This window comes from Argopecten irradians, chromosome 8 (genome assembly GCF_041381155.1).
Source record: "Argopecten irradians isolate NY chromosome 8, Ai_NY, whole genome shotgun sequence".
NCBI lineage: Eukaryota > Metazoa > Mollusca > Bivalvia > Pectinida > Pectinidae > Argopecten > Argopecten irradians.
The window spans coordinates 29,147,856-29,171,341 of NC_091141.1; the positions used below are offsets into that span (position 1 = coordinate 29,147,856).

A 23,486-nucleotide genomic window follows, 5' to 3' on the forward strand; every position below is an offset into this window, starting at 1 on the left:
ATATAACATTTAGCATTCTGGCACATATTACGTACTTGTGTGCATGTAAACACTAGGAAAATATATCACATTGATGTTTTCAAAAAAGCGTAATATTCAGTATAAACATATTTGAATTAAGTATGAATATACCTCTCTATAAACCTTGGATGTAACCATGTAATTCCACCACTGTTAATATGGTCCCAGTACTTTAGTACTTTGATCTTTTTAATTGGTAGATATCTGCAAACTATCTCTTTACAAGGACAATTAAAACAAGTGTCACAACTGAGTATATCCCTCTGTCACCTTATACTCAACAGACCGTCCTCTGCCAGGATATTCCTTTTTTATTCTATATTCTTAATTGTAAACGTCGAGCATTAATTATGTTTAAACTAATCAGAGAACGTCATCCGACTAACCGAATAATGTTTTTTTTATTATTTTGAGATTTTCATTTCTTTAAGTAAAAATGTATTATCCTCAGCGCATTATCTACCCACAAATATTCAATAATTAATTTACGTCTTGGAACTCGCTGTCAGTGTCTCATTCATATGGTTTTGATGTGTTATAAGAGGCAACAGAAATAACAAATTATATCCCTCTGTCTCCGTTGTAAATAACACTTTGTCTACACTGCCATGTTATCCCCGTATTATAAAAGTCGATGTTTAATGTAGCTCATGCATTTCAGTTTCAATGATAATATCAGAACGCTTCACCGCCATAACCTCGGTTACAAAAAGTCAAAGTTTATGTATACTATAGACCGAATTAATGATGTCTTGGTAAATTCTGAATCTGTTCTAAAATAAAGTTGTCATGTGAACATATGGTATTGACTTTTATTATATCATGCTACACATATAGACACTGACTATATATCCAGAAATAATAATAAGATGATATTAAGATATTTAGTCAACTGCGAATTATCTATCATTGTGACATATACCGGGTCCGTACCAGTCACAATTAACCGATGATCTATACAGTGTCTACATTATGTACGGTTCCTATCAAATTACTCAGTGCCAATATATACATATATTACACAGCTGACCTTGCTGTGATCCTATATACTCTCTAGTATCCCTAAATATTGTAATCGACAATATCAATCCTAATGATTACTCAGCGCCTCTGAGTGATCATGATAACCTAACTTCAAAATATCCAAACAGAATAAATCATACAGAACAGTATAACAATTAAATGATTATCAACAAAGACTGAGTGATTGTTAAGCCTATGCGGGTAGTCTCCCCTACCTCGGGTGATTCGATAACCCCTACTCGCATATATATAATAAGGAAACGATAAAATCAATGTAATATTATCTATAAGAACCTTTTCCTAAGGCCTAACACAACCGAGCTACCGAGTACTCAAAATCACTGTGTACTCACAGTACTCACTGCTAATGAGCACTCAGGTTTACCGAGTACTCTCAGATAATCACTCAAGCAATGATTCACACACAATCATTACATATTACCGATGACTCACATAGTAATCACTAGTACTCTCAATGATTCACGTAAATGCAATGATTCACGAGCAATCCCAAGGCTCAGTTTACAATTTACTCTCCAGAGTATTTAACGCGGAGGAGGAAAGCCTTGTTCAGGCACGTCAATCTCCGATCTCAACTTTACCGTAAGTTATTTACAACTGACGCATATAGGCAAGCCTTGTTCAAGCACATCTATATTTACCTTGTGTTAACTTAGAAGGTGTTCTCGCTTCAACAGTTCGTCTAACAATAAGAAAAACTCTCATTGAAAACGCGACTTTATATACTGCCGGGCAACGACATTAGCGCCATCTATTTACACAATCATATGCCCTAGAACGCTTAATTTATATATAGCTTAACATTACAAGCGTCTACTTGACGGCGAGGCTAACCGAAAAATTAGAGCGGACAGTGATTCCGAATAGCATGATAATACAACCGTAATTCATCACACCATTATAAACCTTTCGTTAACGTTGTATACCTCACTTAAGTGTTATATATATTTCGTTTTTATGTTTCATTCGAAAGAACAACGCAATTTATGTCATACTGCTCGGACATTCCATAAACGGAAATCTAAGAAATATTTCCAGACCACTAGCTTAGCTTTGGAATTAACAAGCCACGCAAACAATAGAAAAAAATAACACAATATGCTGAGGCTAAAAGTCATTTCTGATAATTGACAAAAGACACATCTGCGTATTGCAACATTATAAAATGGACACTAGTACAACTGATGGTATCTTAGTGAATCCTCTCAAAATTTTAATTGATACATGTAGACGATTACATTCGATTGAATAGTGTTTAATTTATCTGAGTATCGAATCCTACTTAGAAAAGTCACATTGGTTGTAACGAGTTTTGTTTTGTTGTAAATATAATGTATTACTATGGCTTATTATCCATCCACAATTTTTTCACCTATAAACATCGTATAACTCGTCACACTGTTTCATATCTTCCATCTGATGTTCTATTCGTGGCAGTATGCACTTTCAATGAGAGGTTTCGAATATTTTGAAAGTAAAAACAAAGGAGTTAATTTAGATCAATATTTTTTTTTTCACTCAGATAAGAGAATATTCCCTACGATTGTGAGCAAGTTGCTTATCATCCTCATTTTTTAAACTTATTATTGTTGTCTCAATATTTAAATATCAGTTCGTTCGTATGAGTTATGTAATTTGCTTCGCAAAGGATACACGGAGCTTACTATTATATTAGTCTGACCAAGTTCAAAGATCTGATAATTTTTTCAAGTTTGTCGAAGCTACACCTACCCACTGTATGGTAACGGGATCCGGCCCTGGTTGTTAGTGATCTACTTCTGGAAAAATCGTACCCAAAAAATTGAGAGGGGTTCCTGCTAAATCGCTTCAAGAACTCGATATTATTTCAATTGTTTATCGAAGCCAATTCAAAATTAGAACAGTGAAAGCGTAAAATGTTAATATGTCCCACAATTGTATGTGAAAATGAGGATAAGGTCTCCTTTATTTGTATTAAAACATGTAAACTGGATTGCAATTCCGTACAAAACTGAGACAAATGAAAATATGAAAATATCTCATGATATCGGATGCATTTCATTAAGATAAGATCTTGAATGAAGAATTAGGATAAAACAAAAACGATCTACCAATTCAAATTTATCATAAATACATCATTTGTGCCATAATCGATGATGTTTAGTGAGCATATTATGACTATAGTGTACGTGTTTGGTACGCACAAAATTCCGGTTTGGTATAGTCATTAGTGTGCGGTTTCGTATAACAACTTGGTTAAAGGACTAGATATGGTAATGGCTCTGTTTGGCCCCTAAATCTACCAAATTTAAAACTAAGTATTTAGAAATTAAGTTGCTGCGTTTGAAATAATGAATACGCCCCTGATAAAATTTTAATGATATTTTTGTTGAAAAGTATGTTTTTGCTATATAACCATGGTAAGTGTGCATTAATTATGCAAATTTGAAAATTATGTCAATTTTGACATATTTTTTAAAGTTTTTTTTCTTTTAAAAGCAATATAGCACAACCTAGAACAAACTTTATATTTTAAGGGAATTACCAGACACGCAGAATACAGTATTTTGAGAAATAGAAAGTCTTTTCTAGAATGCGCTCTATGTTAACCAGATGAAAAACTGCATAAAAGAGGCCAATTCTGATGAAATTTTTACATTTTGCATAATTTTTATATAATAAAAATGGTTGCCGTGGCAACTACAAGTGCTATATTAACTATTAGCACTATTAAATATGTCAGGTATGTAGTTAATATTTGAAATGCAAGAATAACATCTTAAAATAACAAATTTTGAAAAATAGCGGATTTGGGGGCCACAAAAGACCCTTACCATACCTAGTCCTTTTAATCACAAACAGGGAGCCGCATAGCGTGGCATAATCCCCCGCGCTCCACAGTTGTTATATGTGAAAACCCAAATATCAAGCTCAGAGTAAGAGTTATTAATGTACATGTATAACTTTAAGTTCGTTACATGTTTAATAGTGATACTTACAATAAGCGGTATATCTATACGCATACGGATACGGGTACGTATTTGACGTACATTTCTATAGTTCGAAATTAAATCAACTAGTAGATATAAACTCGGGTCAAGAACGTCTCATTTGTACATGCGTGAATAAAAGTGCATGCGTAAAAAAGTATTCAATGTTTTAAGACGTGATTTTTGATCGATCAACATTCTTTTGGCTCTGTAGTTATACGGACATCTTTATATATTTGTATCACTGTGTCGAAAATTAGTCTCGAAAGATATAGGAAGTAAATGATTTCATAGAATGTATGGTAAACATTACGTAAATAATCGATCCCAGTCAAATACGTCTCCGTATCAGTATGCGTTTACGTATACCGCTTGTTGTAGGTATCCCTAATAATTGGTTTTAAAGTCTTTTTCTTCCTTTTGGAAATATAAGTGTATTTCAATGGAAATATTCTAAGTCAACGAATAGTTTTAAATCATAAAAGTATAATAAAACGCTAGAATATTTGATATTTTTGCTGTTATAATATGTATAAAAGATAGGAAACACTGTTTTAACAACTAGCTTAAGGTGAGGTTGGGAGTAAGCACGTCTGAAATATTCAAAAAGAAATATAAATATGCAACATATTATACAAACTTATGTTGTTTTTTTTTTTTTTTTTTTTTTGTTTGAGCTATTTTATCCAAAGTCTCGATGGTTAAACAATAAATAAAAGACAATTATAGAAGAAAACATGGGTAATAATCATTGAACTAAATGTCAAACACGGCACAACAGTTACAAATAAAAGGACCAATAAAAGCTGATTAATTTAAATACGAAATTAGAATATGTTGCGATTTGCGTGCATGTGAGTTGTTAAAAGTACATAATTCCATCACGTACGAATAAGAGCTATACATTTAGGACATTATCAATTATACACAATAAAATCTTTGATATTTATATAAAAATAGATAAAGACTTATTTTATAAAATAAACTTGGACGTTACATAGTTTGGAAAACAAATCTTCTGCACTGTTTAAACCATCTTAATGGGTTTTTTTTTCAAAGTGTACTTAATGATGACACCGTTTGATGTCTGGATATTGCCAGTCTTTTAATCTTAACCTGTCAATATAACGATTTCATTAACCATATAACGTCGGTATAATCAGTGAAAAGAAATAACTGAAAAATTCTGAGGATTTTGTTCTTCCTCAAATATTTTTAAACTGCCCCGAATTCCTTCAATATTCATTCTGTGATTTTATTCGAAGTTATATAGCATATTTGAAAACAAATTGTGATGTCTATAATAGTGGGCGATGCTATTTAATGTCTAGGTATTACCTGTATGTTAATTTTTATTGTTTGTTATCTAATCCTTACTTTTCTTCTCTCTCAGCCTGTGAGTATCCTACTACAGTTGCACGATGATGTATTGTCTTGTTTGATTGTTGACCTTTTTGTGTTATATTTGCTTTCCTCACAATAGAATTAATTCAATAATGTTGCATTTATCAATTATTTACTAGATTGCTGTATAAACATATTCAAACGTATACAAATAACGTGTCAATAATAATATATGCCACATACATTATAATATAATATAAATTATATAAATATAATATATGCCGTCATATGGACTTGAGGTGATACTGCTTATAGCATGAACATTTGGCATATTCAAAATGTTCCCTTGATTTTGATATAATTGTCTCACAATAACTCTTTCATAATGTTGATATTAGTTTGTCCTCTTATTGCGTATTACCATGGCATTACACCACTTAAATAAAGACTTTTCAATTTGGTTTAGTAGGTGGTTTTGAAGATTTTTCCTCTTCGAAATAGAAGTGTATTCCAATGAACGTTTTCTCCATCCACAAATGTTTTAAATCTAAACAAGTATAAAAAAACTGCTGGAAGGTTTTTCTTTTTAATTGTTTGCTATTAGTTTTATTTGACAGTACTCTGTAATATCTGTTGAGATAAATACTCGATGATCATTAATACACACCAAAGCCAAATGTAAAATAGGGTATTCGAAATATAAGTGTACTTAACATTTAATTGAAACTCAATATATTAAAACTAACATATAATATATTTAAGTGGTATTCTAAGCACAAAAATGGGAGACTTTTACATAGATGGATTTGTACACTTTTCTGATCACTGTCATAATATTGAAAACGATGGTAGTTACAAATACCTGACACAGAATGGGAAATATACAACATACACCGAATATAAATTTAGGTCAAAATCTATAGGAAACTTTATATCAACATTTCTTATCTGGAGTCAAATCCAAAAAATGAATCAGTGCTATACTTATTTACATATGTAATATATTTAACTTTGAATTAAGAACACGTCTTCCATACTTTAAATATGTACCGTAATTGCCATATAAATCCTCGACTGTTTTTCTGCAAAAGTTCTTCCATGTTGTTTGCGAAGGATACAATCCATCGAACACATAGTCCAGCAACAGGGATAATATGTTTAGATTTCTCGCAATGAAGAATATATCGCGAACAAAAAAATCTGTTTTCATCATTATATCACCGAAAATAAAGGAGCACAATCTAATCTTAAAGATAATTTTCCACATAGAGTTACTACTTGCCGCACAAAGCTTATTGAAGAACATGCGCTTTCTACGATCAACCTCGGCGTAGATGTCTAATAGCCCGATGGCGCGTGTTGTGACTAACGATGGAGACGTTTGCTCGAAACCTTGGCACTTCCGGGCGGCGTATTGTTGCACAATGTCGAGTTCCTAGCGAGATCGTTATGTTGGATTAGCCCAAAGCTCCGATCCATACAAAAATCGTGACTGAACCATAGATTGCACGAGTTTACAGCTTCTCAATGGGTTCATACCTCCACTGTGTATGCCAACACTAATCAGAGAATTCAGAATCTATCTCCCTTTCGAACATGATGACCTGATGTTTTTATTACAGTGTAAATTTGCAGTAAAAATTATTCCCGCGTACTCTTTGGTGGTGACCCATTGTATAGGTTGTCCTAGCTTACATTCAGTCTTTGGAACGCGCTTTCTACTGTCATTTTAAAACATCATAAGTATTTTTTACGGGATTATGACTCAAGCGCCATTTGCAGGAGAGATCGAATGCTATATCCAAGAGGTTCTTCACATTACCCAGTAGAGCAGTCCATAAGTAGGGTACCATCGGCTAAGAGTGTATGGTTCTGCTTTTGCATTGTTATATACTACACAATACTGTCATATATTTAAATAATCCTCGGTAGTAGTATTAGTATTCCCCTGGATTTATTCTTCACTGTCAGTGTCATCTCGTTAACGTCGTACATTGTGTAACTCGCTGTTAGTGTTTTCTATATTTGGATTAAATGCTCCATTCGAAGGAACTACGCGATTTATTTCATACTAGTAGGATATTAAAAAAAAAAAAAAAAAAAAAAAAAAAAAAAAAAAAAAAACCTAAGAACTATTCCCAGAATACTGGTAATTACTGTTAATACAGTGTACAAATATTACATCAATGACATCTAACTGAATCCTCCCAAAGGTTAGTTTATAAGATAGACGATTACGTAGAATCCCCCAAACATTCATTTGAACTATGTTTTAATTTAGAATTTTGATTTATGTGAGTATCGAATCCTACTTTAGAAAACCACATTGTACTATGCAATACTAAAGAAAATTTCGAACATTTTGAAAGTGAAAACCTCAGTACTATTTAAGAACAATATCTATATAGATAGGATACTAACAAGGTCAGACATGTTTCTAATCAGACAATCAATTGACTTGTGAAACGTTTTCTAAGATTTTTCATTGCTGTTTTCTTAACGAACTCAAGCTGATTAAAATACAGTTGATAAAAGAAACATTAAAAAGACGAATAACGGATGCTAGAGTACTGGAGTATATTCCTATTATGGCTTTAAAGTGTGCATACTTTATAATAGAGAAGTTTTAAATAAATAAATTGATAAAACAGTATCTTGACATAATTATGTTCGATGAACATAATCGTCCTTCCGTAATGTTACGTGATATAAAAACAGTGTACGTATAGTGGAGCGGCTAAGGTCGATTTTTCGGCAAAATCGTTCAAATTTTGAAGAAATCATGAAACTTTGCATATGGCTTCTTTAGGACATCAGGTTTCAGGGAAAAAATAGACCCCAAAAATTCACGGTCCCTGGCGACCGCCATATTGGTTTTCAAAATGGCTGCCAAAAACACCTTCTGCGACCCATATCTCGTGTTCTATACCAGCTAGACCCACACTTTAAACGTCTTAACCCATATCATTGATACTTAGAAACATTCTCTTAGTGTTACACTTCATGTAGAAGGGCCGCCATTTTGTATTTCAAGATGTCGGATACATTTGTATTTCAAAAACAAAAACCTACGAACTATTCCCAGAACACTGGTAGATAAACATGTATTAGCATAATAATTATACTAAAGTCGGTTACCATAATTGATATAAAAACACTTCATAAGTGTATCTCAACATTGTGAATGAACAATGTCTAGTACATCTATGTGAATCCTCCTAAAGATTAGTTTATAAAGTAGACGATTACGTAGAATCCTACTAACATTCACTTGAATTGCAAATATGTATAGTAACATAATAGAAGGATAATTAGAACGCTTGTCCGATGATACATAGTAAGATAAATTCCGCCACCAAAGTGAGCTACAAGTATAGGGACAAGGTAGAAGACGGCATAGATGAAAGCGTAACCTACTTCCATATTACATGCTTTTATTTATACTTGACTTGCAAAGACATGTATAGATGGTATAATGATGCACCGATAGAGTTATTGCCTGACGAAAAGCGTTTTCCCTTTATTACTCATAATTGAAATATGAACCTACCTATTAATAAATTAATAAAAAATAATTCATTCCTAAATTTACACCGTAAAATGGGACTATTAGCAAACAAGCTTCAACACGAATTCATGCGATTTGAATAGAGAGTTGCTGGTTAATGTCTTGATATTACCTGCCTATTTACCTTTAGTTTGTGTGACCTAATTCTTACGGATTACATCTGCATCCTACCCCGGTATATACATTTTACATGTGTAAACTATTCTATGCTAATAACGGGTACTACTTCGTTTTCTATACTGATGACATGAACGTATTGAACAGTGTTAACAATAATAAAAAATCTATACAAAAAATGGCATTCTTCATTCTGACCCATATAAGGTACTTGTCTGCATGTCAACACTAGGCAATGCTTCACAATAATGATTCCAAAACAAAATATTCAATGAAAACATATTTTAATTAAGTTTGACTATACATGTATGCCATATCATTACACTACCGTCATTATGACCCGAGTAATTTAGTATTTTATTTTGTAAATGTCTACAAACTCTTTCTTTACAAATATAGTAAAAAACAATTGTCATAATTGACTATACATATCTCTGTATCCTTCTGTTACCGTATACAAAGCAGACCTCTATCAGTTGATACATTTATTCCTAATTGTAATCGTTGAGTATTAATTATGTTTTAACTAATTTGAGTCTGACTTATTACTTAACACAATCATTTTTTTATTTGGTCTATGTTTTCTTTAATGTGAATAATCGGGCAAACGAAGGCTTAAGTCGGTAAAAATGGTGTTAATATATCCTGTATAATTTCCTATCAACTAGAGCAATAAAATGTCCTGTCAAAATCGCTCTGTATGTGAAGAAGTTAATTAATATTACAGAAATCCTAAAATGTCCTCCCGGCTGCCTATGTTCGTGTTGATATTTCCACGCAGCCTCGCTTTCAAAGAGGAGTTATTTTTGAAATGTGCTAAATTTACACGGGCTTTTTTCCATATTTCCAATTGTCAAAACTGGACAACGTAAGCAGAACTGTCGTCTTGATATGCAAGAACCTTTGGAAGGCCATTGAACTCATTGAGACTGGTTTTCTTTGCTCGACTATTCGCTTCGAATATATATATATTATCATCAGTACATTATCAATCCACAAATATTTAATAACCCATCAGCGTCTTGGAACACTGTCAGCGTTCCATACATACTGTTTTGACGCTTTAGTCGAGGCAGTTTGCAATAGAAATATAGACTATATCGGATATAAATATCACTTTGTCTGCATTGTCACGTCATTTCTGAGTTATGAAAAGTCATGCTTAATATAGCTCCTGCATTTCAGTTTTATTAATAATTCCAAAACGCTTCACCGCCATAACATTGCGTTAATCACGCATTACATTCAAAGAAGTCAAAGTCGATGTATACTGTAGACTGCATTGATGATGTCTTGGCGAAATATCAACCCGTTATATCCTAACGTTATCATTTGAACGTATGATATTGACTTTTATTCTATTATGCTACACATATTAACCCAAACTAATTATCCAGACATTAATACACAGACTACATACATAAAACACCCCAAAAGTATTAGATACTGTTAATCTGAATTAATTTAAATCATCAATGGAATAATTATCGCACTATGACAAGAACCATGTAAGAACTGGTAGCCAAAGAACCGAGCATACCAGTGTTTCCCACAGTACAACGAGAGACCGGTTCCCATGTCACTCTATGTCTCCCTCTGGGATCCGCCCCTCCCTTAATAACAAACAAAGACATACTACAATGACCATGAAAAGCTTATGATTATGTAAATAGTGCCCAATAAAATTTCCCGATATTAAAGCAAACAAATTTGTGGAATATTCCACAAGTCCTATTACTATATCTGTTGCATAAAAATCTAACAATATCCAATATAACATTGGATAATCACACAAAAATATTTGTTCCTGAAAAAATAAACCTATAAATCAATCCGCTGTTGAAAGAAAAAAACAATCTCCTGGGCTTTTCGCTTTCTCCAACCTCAGAGATATGTTTATAGTGCCGTTGCACAAAGTCGTCTGATTCGTATAGAACTAAAACAGTGACAAACATTCAGGGGGTTATAGATATACACCTTGTATCGACTGAAACATTTTTTCTTTCTTTTTTATTAACATTGCAATAGCTCATATGCTATCAAACCTGGTTTCTATCTTTGAAGCTGTAGCTGTCCTATTGATTAGGTACACTATTTAGGCATCCCCGGATATCTAATAATTAATACACATTCTATATTTACTAAATATTGCATAAGAGCAATGATTAATTATACCTAGTGTATCTTACCTATCATTCTTCATCACCGATTAATATTGGATCATTTGTATAGCCAACCGTTAAAGTAGATATAAAATTAATCATTTGAACGATTTAATGACACTATTATACTGTGTGGTTGTTTTTGCTATCAGGCTATTGTATTGTAAAGATATTCAGCTTACAATTTGTTTCAAATGAATGATTCAATCTAAAGTTAAAATAATTATATCTACTTAATATAATAGTACATAAAAAACAAATAGCTCGTGTAGGTGATACGCTTATATATACAGATGTACCCCTCCTAACTCGAACTGGCATTGTTTTTTATAAATTGCATAGACCCGACCGTTGGTCCCGGTGTGTTCCATGAAACAAAACATTGGATAGCTCGAACCGCTAGTCGTCAAGTACCCCTCATTCTATTAACAGAAATAGGTCCCTTTCTGTCAAATACATATTAATTATACCAGGCATCTCGATTTGTCGAACAGGTGTGTGGTCTTTTATATATTTTCTTACAGCATTGTTATGTACACTTTATCAATTTTTTATACACTAGTTGTATTATAACAATTAATTGTTTTTATCAACAATTAAAATACTGTTATAAAATAATGTTAAACACAATAGTCGATATGTCATTGGTCTACTTGGTTTATCATAATTTGAGTATTTGGCTGAATGACCTGCCTTGGATGGATACCCATTATTCCTCGAAGGAACTATTAACTGTTTCCCTTGCAGTTCGACTTAAGGATGTGTCACGGTATTATGTTCGAGTTGAATGCAGACAAATTTATCATTTTTATTAATATATACCACCTCGTACAAATACATTACATGCCAGTGACTATATATACACCTTCTTAATCGTTTGAACTATTCGAAACAAGTACCTTGTCATTGATTTAATATCGTAAAGATAGCAGTCATTTTACCAACTCTTTTACCTTAACCTTCCAAGCAAATGGCCATTTTTGTAATACGCTTTGAGACGTAATTCAGTTTCACATAAACAATTATACTTAAGCCGCTATTGGTTTACACACTCTGTATAATACGTTTCATTGAATGTAAATAGATATATGAACATTTTTTTATTTCAAATACAATTTAAAAATCATTAATACATAATGAACGAGTTTACAACATATACCTGCGATATCTCAATAAGTTGGGGTAAAAAAAAATCAAGTCTGCACTGCAGGAAAGGTATGACATGGCTGCCACATATGAAAACAGTGTAATACATGTCTAACAAGTAAATAATTATTATGATTACATTGGCGTTCTAATCTATTATATTTATTCACCTCAAATAGCGAACGTTTTATTGTGAACTTATGCAAACCTTATATTTTAAAATATTAAGTATTGGTATTTGAATGATATGTTATTATTTTCTTTACATTTTTTTTACAGTATTGTATGGTTCAGTAAAAAAATCGTTTTAAATAAATATATACAATGTAATATGCATTATCAATTCTAATCGACAAGACTCAGTATTGATATAAATTTAGAAAGATTAATAGATTAAACATCATAAGAAAACACTTTCTTACATTTTTTCCTGGTATTCATCAAGAAACCAGGCATATTCTCTGTATATATCACGGAAGGGTGGTATTTTTTCAAATATATTAGTCTTATGCATGTTTCATCGACAAGACACATAATTAATACAGTTTTAGACTGATTAATACAGTAAACGAAAAATCATAATGCAATCAATAAAATAATCCTGTAATTCCACAAAAAAAAAATCATAGAAAAAGAATAACAGAAAAAAGCTAACCAACCAAACAAAACAAAGTTAGCTGATAGAGTAGATAATGCCATGAATCCGTAACCCACTCCCACTCTTAATAATCCACATGTGTTTAATGATACGTTTAACGACAACTTTGATGGTTAAACAATACGTACATAACAGAAGAAATAATAATGGATAATATACTGTATCGGTAAGCTAAATATTGCCAAAATGGCACAACAATTACATTTTAGAAAAGTAAATGAAAACGGAATCATTAAAAATGGATGATTGATATCTGTCAAAATTATTTCTCGAAGGCCATTAATACACACCGCAGCCCAAAATATGTTAAGGTACTAGAAAAAGAGATGCCTTTGATTATAAATTGAAAGTCAATATAATGAAAACTAAACAGTTAAAAGGATCAATAAAAACTGATTGATTTAAAATACGTAATTATTTTTGTCGATACAATTACACGATGGCCATTAAATACACACCACGGCTCTATTTATATGGATAATGGTTCCCCCATTATAGCACATATAATGTAAAGTTACATGTATCCGCACCAGTTATTGTGAATAGTCTTCTGGAAATCGTATAATGATGCAGTTATATTTCCGGATGATATCATACCTTCGTGCACGAAGATAATTATTTGAACATGCATTTCAATTTAAATTACCATTGATTCATGTCAAAATAGTTTTATATTGTGATATATATTATAAGATTTTGTAATATAATTAAACAATCAGGTAGGTATTATAGTATTCCCTGGATTTATATTTCATTCCCACACTGTTTCATCTCGTTAACGTCTTATACCTCCCTTAAGTGTTTTGTATATTTCGTTTTCGTGTTTCATTCGAAATAACTACGTGGTTTATGTCATACTGCTCGGACATTCCATAAACGGAAATCTAAGAATTATTTCCAGAACACGTATACAATATAAAACAAAATATCAACATAATATGCTGAGATTATAAGTCATTTGTTATAATTGACAAAAGACACATCTGCGTATTGCAACATTATAAAATGGACACTAGAACAACTGATGGTATCTTAGTGAATCCTTTCCAAATTTTAGTTGATACATGTAGACGATTACGTAGGATCCCTCAAACATTCTATTGAATAGTGTTTAATTTATCTGATTATCGAATCCTACTTAGAAAAGTCACATTGGTTGTAAAGAGTGTTGTGTTGTTGTAAATGTAATGTATTACTTTTGACTACAATTTGTTTTCACCTATAAACATCGTAAAACTCGTCACCAATGTTTCATACATTCCATTTAATGTTCTATTCGCGACAGTACGCACTATCAAGGAGAAGATTCGAATATTTTGAAAGCGAAAACCAAGGAGATATTTTAGATCAATATATTTTTTTCTTCTTTTCTCTTCAATCAGATAGAAGAATATTCCAAACTATTGTGAGCAAATTGCTTATCATTCTCATTTTTTTAAACTTATTTTTGTTGTCTCAATATTTAAATATCAGTCTGTTTGTATGAGTTATTTAATTTGCTTCGCAAAATATACACGGAGCTTGCTATTATATTAATCTGACCGAGTTCAAAGATCTTACAAAAGTTTTCACGTTTGTCGAAGCTACACCTACCCGCTGTATGGTAACGGGATCCGTCCCTAGTTGTTTGAAATCTACTTCTGTAAAAATCGTACCCAACAAATGAGAGGGGAAACTGCTAAATCGCTTCAAAAACTCGATATTATTTTATTTGTTTATCGAAACCAATAAAAAATAGAACAGTGAAAGCGTAAAAATCTAATATGTCCCACAATTGTATGTGAAAATGAGAATAAGTTCTCCTTTAGTTGTATTCAAACATGTAACCTGGATTGCATTTTCGTACAAAACTGAGACAAATGCGTGAAAATATGACAATATCACATGATATCGGATGCATTTCGTTAAGGTAAGATCTTGAATGAAGAATTAGGATAAAACAAAAACGATCTATCACTATCATAAATGCATCTTTTGTGCCATAATCAATGATGTTTAGTGAGCATATTATGACTATAGTGTACGTGTTTGGTACGCACAAAATTCCGGTTTGGTATAGTCATTAGTGTATGGTATCGTATAACAACTTGGTAAAAATTTTAATCACAAACAGGGAGCCGCAAAACGTGGCATAATCCCCCGCGCTCCACAGTTGGTATATGTGAAAACCCAAATATCAAGCTCAAAGTAAGAGTTATTAATGTACATGTATAACTTTAAGTTCGGCACATTCTTTATATATGTAACACTGTGTCGAAAAGCAGCCTCGAAAGATGTAAGAAGTAAATGATTTTATATAATTGATAGTAAACATTATGTATACTGATCGATCCCCGTCAAATAGTCTACCGCTTATTGTAAGTATTCCTAATAATTGGTTTTAAAATCTTTTTCTTCATTTTGAAAGCAGAAGAGTGATTCAATGAACCCATTCTAAGTCCACAAATAATTCTAAATCATATAAAGGTATAATAAAACGCTGGGATATTTGATATTTTTGCTGTTTTAATAAGTAGTATTATTTGACAATACTCTGTAAGGAATATTGGGAATATTGGCTAGCTTGAAGTGAAGTTTGGAATCATAGAGGAATATAAATTTGCAACATATTAAACGTAAATAGGGATAGATATATTATTTGTGTAGAAGAATAGATGGGTAATAATCATAAATCTAAATCTAAATATTGTCAAAAACGGTACAACAGTTACAATTGAATTGATTAATAGAAACTGATTCATTTAAAATAGGTAATTAAAACTGTCGCGATTTGCGTTTATGTGAGTTGTTAAAACTACATAATTCCATAACGTACAATTTGTTAAGACATTGTTTATGTGCACGTTATGATTTATTGTATGTTGGACATGTTTGAGAATGTTTGGGAATAAAAGTCTGGTGCTTCCAGTTTTAGTTTGAAGTTTATAAAATTTGGATAATGCAAAACCGGCTAAAGAACAAAGGTATGACATGGCTCTGACTTGAATGTATTGACCTATGGCTGTTGTAAATTAGAGCTACACAATCAACGCTTAGATATTAGTATAAATATAGATAAAGACTAATTTTATAAAAACATTATAAGTTACATAGTTTAAAAAAAACCCAAATACAATGTTAAAACCACCTTGATGGTTTTTTTCAAAGTGTATTTAATAATGAAACAGTCTGATATCTTGATGTTGCCCGTCCTTTTATCTTTACTACCTGTCTTTATAGTGATTTTATTTTACATGTAACGTCAGCATATTCAGTGAACATAAATAACTGCAAATTGTTTTCTTGATTAATCTTGCCTACAAATGAATTCCTTCAATACTCATTCTGTGATTTTATTGAAAGTTAAATAGCAGTGCAAAAAACACATACTGATGTTTATAAGAGTGGGTGATTCTGTTGAATGTCAGGGAATTATCTGTCTGTTTATCTTTATTGTTTGTTATCTAATCCTTACTTTTCTTCTCTTCCAACGTGTGAGTATCCTACTACAGTTACACGGTGATGTATTGTATCATAATAACTCTTTTACAATTTTGATATTAGTTTGTCCTCTTATTTCCAATGTCTCACAGAGGAAAACATTTTATTAGGAATTGTCTTGATCATGTTTCAGTTTACATGTATGTATGAAAATATTGCATATAACCATGACATTACACCACCGTTAGCATACCTCCGAGTTTAAAAATTAAGGAACGTATTTTGTATGCAAACTATATATGTTAAATAACAGCATAGTTATGGAAGACATGTGTGATACTATCCCTTGATCACCGATAACATTAACACTCAAGTAGCTGCCATTAAATCTATGATTTAAATGTTTTTTTTTTTTTTCAGTTTGAATTAGTAATTGGTTTTAAAGTTTTTTCTCCTTTTCTCCTTCATTGTGGAAGTGGAAGTGTATTGCAATGAACGTTTTCTCCATCCTAAAATAGTTTTAAATCTTAAAAAGTATAACAAGCTGCTGGAAGTGTTTTTTTTATGTTTTGCCATGAGTTTCATTTGACAGTCCTCTGCAATCTATGTTGAGATCATTACGCGATGACCATTAATATATACCAAATCCCAGAATAAAATATGGTATTAGAAATGTACGTGTACTTTATATCTAATTGAAATTTAAAAGAATAAAAACTAACATATAATATATTTTAAGTGGTATTCTTAGCACAAAAATGGGAGACTTTTGCATAGATGGATACGTACACTTTTCTGATCACTGTCATAATATTGAAAACGATGGTAGTTACAAATGCTTGATACAAAATGGAAATATACAGAATATATATCAACAAATTTAGGTCAAAATATATAGGAAACCTTATATCAACATTGCATATCTTGAGTCAAATACAGAAAATTAATCAGTGTTATACTTATTTATATTTAAGCATTGATGTCACTATTTTTTTATTTTGTCGGGGTATGAAAAAAAACAATGTTTGCAAACTATGTGAATCCGCGATATAATATTTTTTATGCATAAACATCAATACTTATAATTACGTATATACTTTATTTGATAAAATGAAGTATGTTTTAATGTAACATGATTTTTATCCGAATTTTTTTTCCGAATCAATACGCAACGTCAATGTCTCTATTGTGACGTCACGATAACGTCTGGGTTTCGCGCCATTCTCGGATTTTTTTATAGTGGTATGCAACAAAAAATATTGGCCAATCAGAAAGCCAGATTTGGTATGAAAAGAAAGAAAAAATGATTATATATACTATACTTATTTTTTTTCATTCTCATTATTTTTATCCAAAACGAAATAAGTATAACTTTAAACTGCTAAATTATTTAAACACTATACTGCGGGGTATTCGGTATAGGTTTTTGACGTAAATAATGTTGTTTTACCTTCGCTTTTTAACTACAAATTGCATAGTTTCACCAATCAAATAGCGTATCCTTTAGATGTAGCAATATAGCTGTCGTCATGTGCTAAAGTCATAACAAATACCTCTTCCATACCTGAAATAAGTGCCGTAATTGTCATACCCAAGAATGAAGAAAAACTTTCAACTTGCTATTCACCGCCAGAGGTTGCCAAATATTTGAGAATAACAACACTTACAATGCATACGTTTTAATTTTAGTACTATAAATAGGAGATGAGAATTATTTTCGTCAGTACTGCCAAAAACATTTACTGCCTTAATGATTATGTTTACATCCACAGTGCAACTAAATGAGTATACATGATCAGACCATGATACCAAGGTGTGACCTATAATTTCATTTTACAACTAGTCGGATGTTTCAAAAAACAAAAACCTAAGAACTATTTCCAGAACACTGGTAGATAAACATGTATTAGTAAATTTTGTGAAGTAATTTTTTTTGTAAACATTCTGACATATTGAATAATACAATACTGTTACGAATTAGAGTTATCTATTTACGTCCTGATCAATAATACACATTGTCAATCAACTCTTTCATATTAGTAATATGACTGAAGGCAAGGTCTTATAGGGCGCAGCCAGATGTTTCAGTAAACATTAATTATGCAATGTTAAAAAGTGCAATTTATGGAAATAACGGAGCAGAATTTTCTGTTTATTTTTAGTCATATATTTACACTCTATCCTTGTCCCAAATCCCCATTTGAGAAGGAAAACCCCATTAGAGAAAGAAGAAATTTTATTTCTGTAACAGATAGTCCGTTTTTGGTCAGCTGATTACATTGAATGTTGGTCTAAATCACTTAAACGCTTGCAAAATAAAGAGCGTCTGCCGGATGAAGGTTACGTGTGTCAGAGCGTTTGAACCGCTTGATTATAAAATAAGCTGACTTCAAAGCATCATATCCATGGTGATTACCATGATTCCCCTCCCCATATGTATAACAAACAGCGGCTGCAAACTGAAGCCGTCAGTATGTAGGATTGAAATTTGAAGATAGTTTTTTTTCTAATATTTTCACGCATGTGCTACCTTAGAAGTGCTTCGCCCCTATACAAATAAAGAAATACTATAAAAACCTGGAAGTTACATATTTTGCCAAAATCCCAACACACTGTTTGAACCACTGTTATGTTTTTCATTGTGCATTTAATGATAGTACCGTCTGATGTATGGATTTTGCCTGTCCTTTTATTTTTAACTGTCAATATAGCGATTCCATAAACCATACAAACCTTGATATATTTCTTTAACAGAAATAATTGCATGTTCTGACGAATTTCTTTATACACGTATTGTTTTATTTATTGAACTGACGATGAAAACATCCTTCAATGTTCATTTTGTGACTTTATTGAAAGTTATGTAGAAAATATATTCAAAAGTCGTGGCACACGTTCTATTCCACACAGGCATCATATGGAGTTTAAGGTGATACTCTTTACAACATGAGTATTTAACAATCATACTTTGTTCTCAATTTTTTAATATAATTGCATAGCAGTTTAAAAATTTGAACCTAGTTTGGACTTTTTTTAATCTCTCAAAAAGCAAAACAATTTATTGCAAAATGTCATGATATGTCTGAAAAACAAATGTGATACCATCCCTTTGTCACCGATAAAACATTGGTGTAATTCGACAATGTGTAATGACAGACTGCAAGCGAGTTGAAACATTTCACATACATTTCACTACAGTGGGCTTTTCTGGCATATCACAGTTAAACCAACTAATTTAATTAGAACTGGTTTGTTTCCGATACATATATGCATTTCAATGTACTCTCAGACTGAATTGTCCCTTTAAGACATGTATTTTTGTGTGTAGAGGATGTATATAGAATGCCAGCATAAGTATGAAAGACATATGTAATATTATCCCTTTGTTACCGATACAATTTAGCTGTTAGCAGTTAGCTGCAATAAAATTTATCTAATATCTAAAATTTAAATGAAGCCTTTTCAATTTGGTTTAGTAGGTGATTCCGAAGTTTTTGTCCTTCCATTCGGAACTAGAATTTAGTCTCCATCCACATATTTTAAATTAAAAGAATATTAATTTAACCGCTGGAAGTATTTTATATCTTTGTTATTATAATAGTTTTATTCGACAGTGCTCTGTAGTTAAGTAATTTTATTGAGTAATTAAAAAAAAGAAACTTCAAGAACTGTTTAATAGCTAGCTTAACGTAAGTGTAGAAGTAAACACGTCTGAAATATTGATAATAGAATATTGATGTTATATGATGTTTTAATTACCTTTAATTTTATATTTATGTTTGAATATTTTGGATAAAACTTTGACATCACATCGCTGTTGGAATGCCTGGACGTTTAATGCCGAGGGACATATTTTAATTTGCAAATTACAGCACAATTATGAAAGACAATTTGATTAGTAGATGGTTTTAATGTTTTGTCCTTCTTGTTGAAGATAGAAAACAGTGTATTTCAATGAATTTGTTGTCTATCCACACACAGTTTTAAACCATAAAAGTATAATAAATCGCTAGAAGTATTTTTTTGTTAATTTTATAATAGTACTCTTTAGGTAAGTAAGAATGTTGGAAAACTTAAAAAAGGAAACTATAAGAATTGTTTTAACAACTCCCTTGACGTGGATTTGGGAGTTAACACTTCTGTTATAATAGTTAACGGGTTAACCTTTTATTATATATAAATATGAATTAATACATCATTTTTAATGTCTTCTATCGTATCCGATGTCGTGATGGTTATACAATAATTACACGACTGTGACTATAACAGAAGAAATAATATTGGGCAATGTACAGTATCAGTAAGCTATTGCCAAAATGGTACAATAATTGTATTTAAAAGGAGTAAATGTAAATGAAAACGGCATTATTAAAAATGCATGATTTATCTCTGTCGAAATCATTTATCAATGGCCATTAATACACACCGCAGCCTAAAATATGTAAAATAAATTGAAACTCAATATATTCATAACTTAACTGTTGAAAAAAAAACAATAAAAACTGATTAAATTAAACTACATAATTATTTTGTCGGTACAATTACTCGATGACCATTAAATACAAAACACAGCCCAAAAAAGGTATACAAGAAAAAAAAGGTACTTTTGATAGTAGACAGTAGAATAAAACTAATATATATATAGTCTTTCAGCGAAATCACAAAAACAGAAAAATGGGAGTCGTTTATATGGATACGTACAAAGTTTAAACAATAAGCATTTGTGATTTACAAGTAAAAGAGGTAAACACGTAATGTAGACAGTGTGTATGGTATTAAAAGTATACCAGATCACTGATACAGAATAAGATACAGAGACAATAATTTGATCACGTTAATGATATTTAAACGATACATGGATAACTCATTAATACTGAATGGGGAACACACCAGTTATATACACTATGAAGTATGTTATGTAGAAAAAAACATCAATCAACAATTCATGTCTATGCACTTCAGACATGAGCATTATTATAATTATACATTATTTTCTAAGTAACATAATTAGTATGTATAGTCCGATGTTAAATCCCATTACTTCCACTAAAATCACAATAGCGTTAGTATAGATATAAACAGCTAAATTACTCTAACACTTTACTTCGGGGTATTCGGTATATATTTAAAGAATCTTGCTTCACCTTTGCATTTTTAACTACAAAGCGCGTAGTTTCACTAATCAAATACTGATATATCACTATAGCTGTCGTCATGTTTCAGGATAATTAGTATATGTGCTAAAGTCATAAGAAAACGTCTTCCATTCCTAAAATATGTGCCGTAATTTCCATACCCACGAATCAAGAAAACATTTTAATTTGTTTTTCACCACCAATATTTTGAGAATAACAACACTTATAATGCATACATTTTTATTAGTTTTATGAGTGAATTACTACCAATATACACGTAGTGCCAACATAATTATAGTCTATAATTTCATTTCAAATTTTTACAGACTACCAGTGTTATTAGTAATGGTAACGTAATTTCTGCAGGTTTATTTCTATCAAGTCCTGCATAAGACATAAACAATAGAGCATACATTATATTTGGTAACCAATGTTTATAAGGCAACATACATATTTGTCTGTCCATTTAAATATTTGTCACAGCTTAATTCACCAATAAAACATGATGGATTTTAATTGATAAATGAGGAGAACATAGCATGTCAATATGTTCCCCCAGTTATAGCACATATAATCTTAAGTTACATGTATTCGCACCAGGTATCGTTAATAGTCATCTGAAAATTGTATAATGATGCTGTGATATTTCCGGATGATATACCTTCGTGCACGAAGATAACTATTTGAACATACATTTCAATTTAAAGTACCGGTGATTCATGTGGAAACAGTTGTATATTGATATATATTATAACATATTGTAATATAATCAAGCAATTGGGTAGGTATTATATTATATCCTGGATTTATATTTCATTCACGCACTGTTCCGTCTCGTTAACGTCGTTTACCTCCCTTGAGTGTTGTGTATATTTCGTGTTCATGTCTCATTCGAAAGAACTAAGCCATGTCTCATTCGAAAGAATTAAGCGATTTATGTCATACTGCTTGGACATTCCATAAACGGGAATATAATTTACAAAAGACACATCTGCGTATTGCAACATTATAAAATGGACACTAGTGCAACTGATGGTATCTTAGTGAATCATCCCCAAATTTTAGCTTATACATGTAGACAATTACGTAAGATCCCTCAAACATTAGATTGAATAGTGTTTAATTTATCTGAGTATTGCATCCTACTTAGAAAAGTCACATTGGTTGTAAAGAGTGTTGTGATGTTGTAAATATAATGTATTTCTATGTACTTATTATCAATCCACAATTTGTTTTCACCTATAAACACCGTATAACTCGTCACACTGTTTCATATATTTCATTTAATGTTCTTTACGTATCAGCATGCACTATCAAAGAGAAGATTCGAATATTTTGAAAGCAAAACCAAGGAATTATTTTAGATCGATGTCTTTTTTTTTATTGTTTTTCTTCTTTTCTCTTCAATCAGATAGAAGAATACTCCCAACTATTGTGAGCACATTGCTTATCATTCTCATTTTAAAACTTATTGCTGTTGGCTCAATATTTAAATATCAGTCCGTTTGTATGAGTTATGTTATTTGCTTCGCAAAAGATACACGGAGCTTACTATTATATTAATATGACCAAATTCAAAGATTTTTCAAATTTGTCGAAGCTACACCTACCCTGTGTATGGCAATGGGATCCGTCTCCGGTTATTTTTGTATCTACTTCTGGAAAAATCGTACCCAAAAATAAGAGGAGTAACTGCTAAATCGCTTCAAAAACTCGATATCATTTCATTTGTTTATCAAAACCAATTAAAAATTAGAACAGTGAAAGCGTACAGTTTTAATATGTCCCCCCAATTGTATATGAAAATGAGAATAAGGTATCCTTTATTTGTATTCAAACATGTAACCTTGATTGCATTTCCGTACAAAACTGAGACAAATACGTGAAAATATGAAAATATCT

At 31.4% G+C, this 23,486-nt stretch overlaps 1 protein-coding gene across 1 annotated transcript in view; it reads right to left on the reverse strand.

Annotated features, from left to right (window-relative positions):
- The window catches only part of LOC138329825 (tropomyosin-like), a 1,360,115-nt gene that overhangs the window by 219,201 nt on the left and 1,117,428 nt on the right, over positions 1-23,486 (reverse strand). The window lies entirely within an intron of this gene.